Genomic DNA, 12426 nt, shown 5'->3' with positions numbered 1-12426 from the left:
TCACTGGTACGTTCAATTTTAACTTATTTTAACAGATCCTCTTCTTTCTACTGCAGCATGCATTGCCAGCTCATCATCCAGCACTTGTGCCTCCGCCACAGCCGCATCAGCCTCTCGATGTAACGTTAACATTTACAGCTCAGTGTCTATTCTTACGGTTTCCAGCTGATTCTAGGCATCTCTTTTGATCCTTTCAGCTTCTCTAGCAGCCTTTTCCATTTTCAGTTTAGCCTCTTGGCTGGCATATGACGCTCTCACTTTGGCAGCTTCAGCTCTGGCCCGTGCATGGGCTGCACTCACCGTTGACGAGGATGACTTGCCACTACTACTGCTACGCCCAAACGACTTGCTGCTCATTGCCATCTTGACCGCTTCAGAACATCCAATGGTGCCTTTTCACTGTAGTGTTCTTGTGCAGTGTGTTGAAACTCTGACTAAACACTAAGTTAAACCGTTGCAAATGAAGACAGAGTCGTAGTAAGCTTGATCATTTACTGTCACAATTCCTCATAAGCGTATAACGGTGAAAACTGTAATAAAACAATACAACAGTAATCAGTGTCCATTCTTCATCAGCATACTTCCCTACTATATATAGTATGTAAAAAGCAGTAGGCGAGCGAATAGTATGTCCGAATCCATAGTATTCATAAAAGAGTAGGCGAGAACTACCAGGGTTTCGCAGTATTTCTCACGAGATTCGGACGTGCGTATACTGATGTTGCGTTTCGAATATGCCTAATTACCTACTATATAGTAGGCAAAAACAGTACATGAAAGGAGTAGTATGTTCGAAACCTCAGTAATCATAAAAGAGTAGGCGAGAAGTTCCCGGATGGCCTACTGATTCCGCCCAGATTGTGAAGCTTACTTTTCGGATACTTTTCTATCCCTGCCTTCCCATGAGGCCACAGGAAAGGATACGTCAGGCGGAGAAAAGCGAATCAAATGTGAGTATTACAAACCAAAATCACGGTTCCTTGTGTTAAAATCGCATTTGTTGAACTACTGTAGAGTAAACAATTTAATTGTTGAAGGTGCAAAGACGACAGTCAGTATTGTATAGTTGTGATTGTGCTGTAAAAACACGTTTTATTATGTATGAGCTCCAGTAACACACACACACGTCTCCAAAGTGGATTTACATAAACCATATAAAAATGCTTACTAAATGTTTATTTAACATCTGACTGGAACATTTTCGTTAAGTATTGCAGATGACATCACAGCATGAAATAGACATCTGATCAGAGTGATGTGTGTGTGCTGTAATGTAGAGTTCACTGTGGTCAACACTACTTACTTTACATGAACGTCAGTAATGTTAATAGATCTACATAAAGTAACTAAACATAAGTTATCTTTTTTATTTGTCCATTAGTACTGTTGATGAATTGAGGAACATTAAAGGTCCCATGGCATGAAATTTTCATTTTATGAGGTTTTTCAACATTAATATGAGTTCCCCTAGCCTGAATATTGTCCCCAAGTGTATAGAAATGTTGATCGGTGTAAACCCGAGTTCTGGCTGTCTTTCTCTGCCTTTGAGAAAATGACAGGCCAGACTAGCCAATCCTGAAGTCTCCTGGTTTGACGTCCAAGCAGAAACGGTTACCTCCCTTTCCTCCACCCAGAGAATCTGGCACGCCCATGCAAACGCTCATGGCTTGTGTTGTGAACGAGTGAACGCTGGCAGTTTCTCAGTGTTTGGATGTACAAATGAAAACAGAAGTCTTTTTTCAGTTCCTTCTGATCTGTGATCACTGATCAGTGATTTCTGATGTGTAGCTAATTATTTATTATTTGTGCACACGCAGCGGCTTCTCTCTCTCCCGACAGAACGGTGTTTTCGTGTTTTCTAACTTGTGAGTCAGTGTTTTTGTACGTCCTCGTCGTGTCTATCTGTTCTAAAATGTGCATACAGTCGTTTCTGCTCAACATCAGCAGAGTAACATCTTTAGAGATAAACCTCACACACGCCGAAGCTCGGGCTGCACTGGCCGGTCGGCCTTCAACATCACTGACCCCCAGTACTGCATCTGGCCCACAGCGGAGGCGCCTTACGCGGGGCAAGATTAAGCAGAAGGGGGGTAAGCGTGAGCATATCCGGGCTAGCCAGCCTAACCCCACAATAAACTGGATTACATTCGATTACTGCTGTTGTGTCTTTGTTTGCGCTGTGTACTCACTGACGCTTTTCATATGATAGGAACATATCTAAAAATAATTATCAACTAAGCTATTATCAACACTTACTCGTAACTCGTTCATCTCGACAGCTGTAATGGTACTTTGCATGTGTTACGAAGTTGGTAATAATGATGAAGACGGACTCGGTGTGACTGGGACTCGTGTTTATTCAGAACTCTCAGATACAAACACAATAAACTCGCGCTGACTGACATCGCTCTCATAACTCAGTAGATACTATAAATAACTTTGTTAGCAATCGCTGAGCTCCGTCTCTGGTACATTAGTGATGACCGGTTCGCGAACGATCTTTCATTTGAACCGGTTCTTTTTAGTGAACCGAATCAGTTCACCAAATCGGACTGAATCGTTCTAAACGGTTCGCGTCTCCAGTCAGCGCTGATCCATAATTTACTAAAGTTACTAACTTTCTGACATGAGTGACAGTCCCTCCGACTAAAAATAGAATAATAACCTGAAGTATATGCTGTAACTACAACAGTTCACTGAACTGAGACATGCTGAGAACTGATGTGAAGGGAATTCAGGTCCATCCGTCTCTCTGGCAGCAGCTCGTGCCTGCTCGTGCCTCGTAGACCTCGTTAAACCACGCCCCCTCCGCTCATTTTAAATGCAAAGATGTCAGCCAATCACAACAGTGGGCGTTTTTACTGAAGTCTCACCGCAGACACGCCTCTTGAAACAGGGCATTCAGCCACAGGGCAAACAGCAGTATTGAGGGGAAAAAAAGCCTTTTATTTCTAAATTATGACATTTCATGATGTAAAAATCATACTAACAATATAAGTACACCTCAGGAAACATTATAAAATAATAGAAAAATGCCATGCCATGGGACCTTTAACACATCAGCAACTACCTCAACATTAAAATGTAGTATTGAGCACATAAACTTGTATGCTTTTATCAAGGTGTTATTTAAGATCCAGGTAACGTGAATGTTGTCTGATGTTACAGGGGCAGAAGAGCACGTGTGTGTTTATCTGGTGGAGACTGGAGAGAGGGTGATGAAGGAAGCCTGTCATCAAAGGCTTTGAGTATACTGAAATGAATAAAACAGCAATTTAAATCTTAAGTTGTATTTTATTTTAATTTCAAACAGAGTTATTTAAGCACTTTTCTGATTCTTGATGTCTGTGCGTTTGCTGCAGAGCTTCTGTGGTTGAGCCTTGCTCAAGGAAACCTGCTTATCAGTTCAGTGTTTAGCCCACTACACCACAAAAGTCATAAAGCTACAAATTCCTACAATACAAATAGCATGTAATTGTAAAAATATTAAATTAAATATGGCAAGAAATGGGATGCTGACAACATGAATTGTAAAACGTTGTAAGTAGTCATGCTGATGGAGACCAGGCACACGGATGTTTGGAGCAGACATCAGCAGTCAGAGATTGTCCCGCACGTTCTCCCACTCGTGCTTCAAGGTTGTGGGATTCAGGAGGGACATGATGGACGGCTGGGACAGGCGAAAGTGTTCACGGTGGTCAACTGCTTCATCAACATAAAGGTACAGCATTGGCGGAGCTGTGTTGAGATGGCAGCAGATGTGGGGTTCACCGCCTGTAAATGCGTGATGGTTTGTTAGAACAATACGTTTGAATAAAGCTTTGTTTCATGTGTTGGTGACCTATTCATTTGTGATGTTTACTTTTATTCATTCTTTTACTCATTAATTAATGTTTCCTATTGTTGTCAGTAAATAAAATATTTTATTAACTGAAAATTGGTATTCACATCGGCTGCATTTGTCTAGTGTGTATTCATGCATCGCTAGGTCATACGACAAGTTGCATTTTGCTTGTTTTACTAAAACAATAAACTTTTCAGTAAAAAGAAAAAGTAATATAATTAAGTATTGTAAGTGTTTTAGTGGGCTAGCAATGCAATTCATTCTGGGGTAATCTTAATTTTTAATAGTGATACTTACCTTTTTCGAGTATAAAATAAACAGTTTTCTCCAAAGGTGAGATCTTCGAGCAGCTGAAAGACGTCTCTGTGCAGACACTGAGGGAAACCGCACAGGTCGGGCTGTGGATTTACTGATGCTTTGAGCTGTTACTGCACCTGTCACTCATATCTTTTATTTTCTAATTACATGGTTTTATCTTTAACAATCATAATGATAAAACAAAACAAATATCATGGGTTTGCATACATTATATACAAAGAAAAAAAAAACAAGGTTAGATATCTTTGAATAATTCATCATAATGCAATAAAAATGTTATTTCATAAGCTTGAGGGATGAAACAGGAGTTACATTTAACAAGAAAAAGGAAAATATAAAGGAGATTTAGGCCAATTTCGCTTGTGGATTAATTTTTTTGCATATAAAATAAAGAAATTAACAACATATTCAAGAGATCACGATTTTGGGTTTTGGTAAGGATAAAACTGGGTCAGATTAGAAGGGTTAATATCACAAAATAAATGGGCAGCTGTTTCTTCAACAAGACCACAAAATTAGCAAGTTTAATCAATATTAAGATATTTATAGATCGATTAATTAAACCTGTCACTCGTCTTTCAAGTCGTTGCGCTTGATATAACGTTGTAGGTCACATGATAACGTCAACATGGCGCATAAAGTGTGGCTCGCATTCATACTTAACGAGATCAGGCAATATAGTACCTACTCTTTTAGAGCTCGTTAAGTAAGTACATATTGAAAATGAGTACCTACTCAATGAGTATGCGGTTTCGAACGCAGTCCATGTCAGTTTCATGCAGGAAGGGCTAACAGGAAGTGACTTAACAGGTAGTGACTTAACAGGCAGTGACATCACATGATAAGAATAAGGCTGCGTCCCAATTCGCCTACTTATACTACGTCCTAAAAGTATGTACTCTTTTTGTGAAGAAAAAGTACATACTTTTGAGTGTGTAGCAGAAGAGTATGCAAGCTTTGGGACATACTACTTCGTCATCTTTAACGGACTCTGTTACGTGCGTCCCGTCATCGTTTAAACTGCCCTGTCAATCATCGTCACAGTTCAAATCCCCCACTTTAAATTTAATTTCCTACCGTATCGGAGAGAAATGTAGTCGCTCGTTTATCTGCCTTTCGTGGGTCTTTAATGCAGAGACTCCTCTCATGTGTTTGCAAAGTTAATGGCCAAACGTATCATTACAAAAGTTCTCAATGCTGCTGAAGGAGAAATATAATGTGGATAATATTGAATAAATGTCTTTTCGTCAGGTTAAATACTGATAATTGCTCACTCAAACCACTTTATCTAATCCTCTCCACTTAACCGTCAGATTCGCGTAACCGTCATGTTTGTAGTTTTTTAAACACTTTTTATCCGCGTTTGTAGTTCTAATCGAATCCTCGTCCATCTCGCAATGGGTTGTGGGCAATATCAGCCGTTAGAGTGCGCATTGATCTGCACTTCGGATTCTGACCGGAAATAATAAACCATCCGGGAATCTTTGGAATACTCTTTTCAACATACTACGATTTGGGACATACTAATTCTACTTTCGAATACTATTTAGTACGGATAGTATGCGAATTGGGACGCAGCGTAAGTGTTTCTATAAACGATTTCCTTTGAATGAAAAGTAATTATTAACTTCTCATTTTCTGCCTGAAGATATACATCAACAAACATTTAGTAGATATTTGAAAATTAAAACCCTTAAGGACAACACACAAAGCATTTTCCCAAAATATGTCAAAATAAAATTTGTCATCAAAAATCGTTCCATTTGCTGAAACACAGAGTAACTTATGGCCAAATTAAGACTCAAAAACCCCCCATAGTGGATGAAAAAATTTCCAACAGCACATGAGGGTTAATAACTCCGTTCATTGCCCCGAAATATTACATTAATCCCTGCTGCTTATTGTTCCAAATAAAATTATAATGAACTTGGTTTATTTCCTTAATGCACCTTTCTGGTACTGTTAATGAATATGATGGGTAAATTAATCTTGATATCCCTTCCATCTTTGTTAATAAATTGCTTCGAAAAATGGAAATATTTCGTTTGAACCAGCTATTCAATATATATATATATATATATATATATATATATATATATATATATATATATATATATATATATATATATATATATATATATATATATATATATATATTTTTTTTTTTTTTTTTTTTTTTTTTTTTTTTTTTTTGCACAACTTGAATATTATTTTCTTCCCTGTCCCTTAACTCTTTTGTAATAGTTATTCCCAAGTATGTTTTGACTGGAATATTATAAATAGAATTTTGTGTACTGTCATGAATAGTCAAGGTCTCACATTTTTTCAAATTTAAATATAACCCTGAAGCTTCAGGAAAAAAAAACAGCTTTTAAGGCATTGGGTATTTGATCATAGTCCTTTAAAAATAAGGTTGTATCATCTGCTAGTTGTGTAATTACCAAGGATCTACCCAAAATATTGAAAGATTTTATACTTTCATTATTCTTAATATACAAACAGCAAGTAAGAAAAGAAGTGGGCCAACGGTCACCCTGACGAATTCCCCTATTATTATCAAATCTTGTAGTGCCTGATTGCCAGCACTTGTAATTTGTTTGTTTAACATTGAAAATACACTCACCTAAAGGATTATTAGGAACACCTGTTCAATTTCTCATTAATGCAATTATCTAATCAACCAATCACATGGCAGTTGCTTCAATGCATTTAGGGGTGTGGTCCTGGTCAAGACAATCTCCTGAACTCCAAACTGAATGTCAGAATGGGAAAGAAATGTGATTTAAACAATTTTGAGCGTGGCATGGTTGTTGGTGCCAGACAGGCCGGTCTGAGTATTTCACAATCTGCTCAGTTACTGGGATTTTCATGCACAACGATTTCTAGGGTTCACAAAGAATAGTGTGAAAAGGGAAAAACATCCAGTATGCGGCAGTCCTGTGCACAAAAATGCCTTGTTGATGCTAGAGGTCAGAGGAGAATGGGCCGACTGATTCAAGCTGATAGAAGAGCAACTTTGACTGAAATAACCACTCGTTACAACTGAGGTATGCAGCAAAGCATTTGTGAAGCCACAACACGCACACAACCTTGAGGCGGATGGGCTACAACAGCAGAAGACCCCACCGGGTACCACTCATCTCCACTACAAATAGGAAAAAGAGGCTACAATTTGCCCGAGCTCATCAAAATTGGAAAGTTGAAGACCGGAAAAATGTTGCCTGGTCTATTGAGTCTCGATTTCTGTTGAGACATTCAGATGGTAGAGTAAGAATTTGGCGTAAACAGAATGAGAACATGGATCCATCATGCCTTGTTACCACTGTGCAGGCTGGTGGTGGTGATGTAATGGTGTGGGGGATGTTTTCTTGGCACACTTTAGGCCCCTTAGCCAATTGGGCATCGTTTAAATGCCACGGCCTACCTGAGCATTGTTTCTGACCATGTCCATCCCTTTATGACCACCATGTACCCATCCTCTGATGGCTACTTCCAGCAGGATAATGCACCATGTCACAAAGCTTGAATCATTTCAAATTGGTTTCTTGAACATGACAATGAGTTCACTGTACTAAAATGGCCCCCACAGTCACCAGATCTCAACCCAATAGAGCATCTGGGGGGCGGCAGTGGCTCAGTGGTTCATATAGGTTGTCTACAAACTGGAAGGTTGGTGGTTCGATGCTCGGTTCCATCTGACCAAGTGTCGAGGTGTCCATGAGCAAGACACCTAACCCAAGCTGCTCCTGACGAGCTGGATGGCGCCTTGCATGGCTGACACCGCCGTCGGTGTGTGAATGGGTGAATGTGAGGCAATGTGTAAAGCGCTTTGGATGGCCATTGGTCATAGCTGTCAACCCTCCCGTTTTTTACGGGTTTCTCACGTATTTTAGCTCTTTTCCCGCTGTCTTCCCGTTTTAGTATTTTCCCGTAAAATATCCCGTATTTTTACGTTCTGATTGTATTAACTCAGAACACGCAACTATCATTGTCTGTGAAGTGGCTTGCTCTTGGGTTTCTAGACCTCCAGTCAAGCAGGTGGCAGTACACAGACAGTAGCGCCAGTGTTTCCCAACCGGGGTGCCGTCTGACGAGAGCAGGGGTGCCGTACAAAAGTCCTTTAAATCTTTTTTTTTTTATTTCAAATTTTTCAAATAATCCTCTCTTTGTAAACTTTGTTCATTGCATGCCGTATGTTCGGATATGACCAGTCATTTTCGCCGTCATCACCCGGGTGTAGAGCCAGAAGACGCGAATGAGAAGTCGCGCGAGCTGTGAGAAAATGCGTCTCTGTGCGCTCATCTGAAAGCGCGCACACGTCTCACAGCGCGCAAATATTGAGTTCCCTTTCAAGTCTTGCTCTTGAACGGACAAACTCACGCAAAAAAGTATGTCAACATGTCCATCTTGATGAGTATCCCAGCAGACATAGTCTGTATATGCCTTAAGTAAACTTTATACAGTCGAGAAAGACGACGCAAAGCCATGCTTAGGTCTTAAAGGGGCAGTAGCCTTTACTGCTGTCTGTTTAATGTAAACAACAAAAGACAAGGACATCACTCACTGCTCTTGATTGAATAGCTTTTGTAAGTTTAATAGAATTAATCTTTAATTTATACACTCAAATATGCAATGTTATTTTTACATTTGATCAATTTCTGTACCTGAAAACTAATGTTAGACGTACCTGAAAAGCATAGTTTATTTTATTAGTATCTTTGCTCGATAGTATTTATTTGTGCTGCTGCTTGTATTTAAATGATTTGTTCTTATTATTTTCTTTATTTTTATTTGACAGTAGTCCCTTTTTCCCTGAACATAGCAAATACTGAACCGTACCGAAACGGTGAACCTAAAACCGTGATACAAACCGAACCTTGAGCAATCTGTACTGTTACACCCCTAGGGTAACGCATGCGAGAGGGTGCCACAAAATGGAGAACATTTTCAAAGGGTGCCATGAATGAAAAAAGGTTGGGAAACACTAGCTTAGGCTACTATCGAAGAAGAAGAAGAAGAAGAAGAAGAAGAAGAAGAAGAAGAAGAAGAAGACAGTTGCAGCGGCGGGCGGGAGGAAGAAGGGAAAAAGTAGCAGGAAGTAAACTTTAAGGAGAGTAGAGTAGATGAGTGTGATGTACGATGATGGATCAGGACGCTGATGGCCAAAATCAAAATATATTGTGTAGTTATAAACTCTTTTTTTTAAGTTTGTGGGTAAGAATCGTGTAAAAAAAAATCCCTTATTTTGTGGATGGATTCCGGGAAATTTCCCTTATTTTCAATGTTCAATGTTGACAGCTATGCCATTGGTCTGTTAAAAGCGCTATATAAATGCAGTCCATTTACCATTTACCATCTTTGGGATGTGGTGGAACGGGAGCTTCGTGCCCTGGATGTGCATCCCATATAAATCTCCATCAACTGCAAGATGCTATCCTATCAATATGGGCCAACATTTCTAAAGAATGCTTTCAGCACCTTGTTGAATCAATGCCACGTAGAATTAAGGCAGTTCTGAAGGTGAAAGGGGGTCAAACACAGTATTAGTATGGTGTTCCTAATAATCCTTTAGGTGAGTGTATATTAATGAATTTTCTCCCAAAGCCAAAATGTTCAAAATGTGTTCAAGTTTGTCAAAAGCTTTTTAAAAAAAATCATCATCCTCTAGCAAATGTGAATAATCGAATAAATCGAAAACCAGCCGAATGTCATTGTGTATTAATCGATTTGGGAGAAATCCAGATTGTGTATCACTAATAATTTTACCTATACCACTTTTAAGTCTACTAGCTAATGTATTAGTAAATGTTTTGTAGTCAACATTAAAGGGGTGGTAAAACACGATTTCACTTTTCTAACTTTAGCTGTGTGTAATATTGCTGTTTGAGCATAAACAACGTCTGCAAAGTTACAACGTTAAAAGTTTAAAGCAAAGGGAGATATTTGCTTTTAAAGAAATCAATTTCTAAGGACTACAGCAAACGGCCGGTAGGGACTACAGACATTAATCCAGGGTCTCTGACATCACCAGCCCCAATATTTACATAAACCCCTCCTCCGAGAATATTGAATAAGGTGGGGTGAGGCCATTTTGTATTGCTGTGGGGAAGCGTTGTTGTGGTATAGTTGGTAGGCTGGAGTGTTGTTGCCGCAATGGCGACGAAACACTGTTATTTTCATCCGGATTGCAGGTCCACTTTGTTCAGCCTTCCGAAGGACGGGGGTGCGTTGCTGTGCGTTTAACATACAACATGTTATATGCATGTGTGTATGAGACAGAGGGGAGCAGGTCGCATTTGCAGCAGATATATGCTGCCAATCATAAATCAAAGCACGAGACAGACAGGGGTTGGAGGAGAAGACCGGAAAATGTGACATAATTGACAATATTTGTCTGTATTTGCAATACACGAGCTGCGCAAGACAAACGCTGCCAGTGTGAATGCACAACGGGCTCTCGGCACATTTCACGGAGGAAAGCTTCCACAATCTTTGCGAGTTCAATGCAGGTTTCGCACAACGGCTTGTCCTGAAAGATGGATTTAAAAACAGAAGCTTTTTTTTTAAAATCTCAACAGCGAACTTGGCATTAGTGTAAATTATTCTTTGATTAGAGCTTTTATGTATTGTTTATCTACGGGCATGCTAAACATGGTTCTGTGTTTAATTTGGCTACTATAGTAAAGCCAATGTTTAGTATTCACTTTGGGTTAAAGGTGAACTATGTAGGATTTTTGCAGTAAAATATCCAGAAACCACTAGGCCAGTGTTATATATTTTGTTCAGTTGAGTACTTAGAATATCCCAAATGTTTCCAACTATATATAACTGTAAATCGTGAGAAATTGCTATTTTAACCAAGGAACCGGGACGTGTGAGCTATGCATGTGAGGGAGTCGCCTGACGATTGCGTCGTGTCTGCGTTCCCCTCGGTTTCCGGTTTTATTCAGAGAAACACTTTACTCTCACTGCAAGTCAAGTCAAGTCAAGTCAACTTTATTTATATAGCGCTTTTAACAATGTAGATTGTTTCAAAGCAGCTTTACAGTGTTAAACAGGAAAATAATGCAGCATAATTTTATTCAGCTGTATAGCCATTCTGGAAAAATTTCAAGTATCATACAGTGACAGTGTGGGCTTTAGATCAATAATTTGATCAGTAATTTAGTTTAAATGGTTAATTTAGTTTATTATTTAGATGTATTTCGATGTTTAGTTGAAAAATTTAGTGTCCCCAACTGAGCACGCCAAGCCAGAGGCAACACTGCAGTGTGAACAAGTGTCATAGCAGCCGAGCGAACGTCATAACTTCCTTTTCAACACACTCAGATATATCTAATACGATAAACAGGAGTGATTTACCTCAGACTCATGACTGGAAAAGAGGAAGTGGCGCCGGCAACCGTGTCATAATAAAAGTCCCGCCCGCGACTATGCCATAATAACAGTCCCGCTCTTCAATCGCTCCTGCGGCCTTGCTCAACTCCACAACACTCGGTCCTGCTCTGCTTCACTACAGTAATGTTAATAATCACATCCATGAACATGATTTCTGCCCGAGTCTTATCCTAACTGTTTTCCACCGTCTGTGAGGTGAAGACCACATGTCCGAAGATTCTGCGCTCAAACGTGGCGTCATCAAACTACGCCTTTGTTTTGAACAGGCGACCTCTAGTGGATGGAAAAGTTACATAGTGTAGCTTTAATTGTTCTTGCGACAGATATTTGGCTATAATCTTTCTAAAAATACAAAAGTAACCATGCCATTCAGTAGCGATCACTATAGATCCGCAGTCTTTACTCGTGAGGACTGAACAGGTTTTGCTTGATCATCTTAACTAAAATTGTCTGGGTCTTATTTGGGCTCAAATTGGTATGGTTTTATTGACGCCATTGTTTCTAATACTACCCAAAGCACAGTCTACCGTTAAAGGTAAGGGGCGTGACGTTTCCGACAAATGTGCACTAGGCGGTTAGCGAATCACTACACACTGGGCCAGTTAACCAATCTGAGCCCATTGCGTATTTTTGAGGGACTGGCTTCATAGAACCCGAAAACCATCAGATCGTTTTTACAAGGAGGGACATAGCAATGTAGAATAAAGGTAAAATATATGAAAAATAATGCGATTTTTTAAAAACGAAGCATGAACACATGTTACAGTGCACCCCACAAACACAGGCCTTCGAAAGAATGTGTTTTACCAACCCTTTAAGTAACGTAATTGGCTTTAAATTATCAATAAAAGTTTTATCCTTCTTTG

This window comes from Gobio gobio (genome assembly GCF_949357685.1).
Source record: "Gobio gobio genome assembly, chromosome: 23".
NCBI lineage: Eukaryota > Metazoa > Chordata > Actinopteri > Cypriniformes > Gobionidae > Gobio > Gobio gobio.
The sequence above is the reverse complement of the archived record's forward strand: the minus strand, read 5'-3'. Positions refer to the sequence as shown.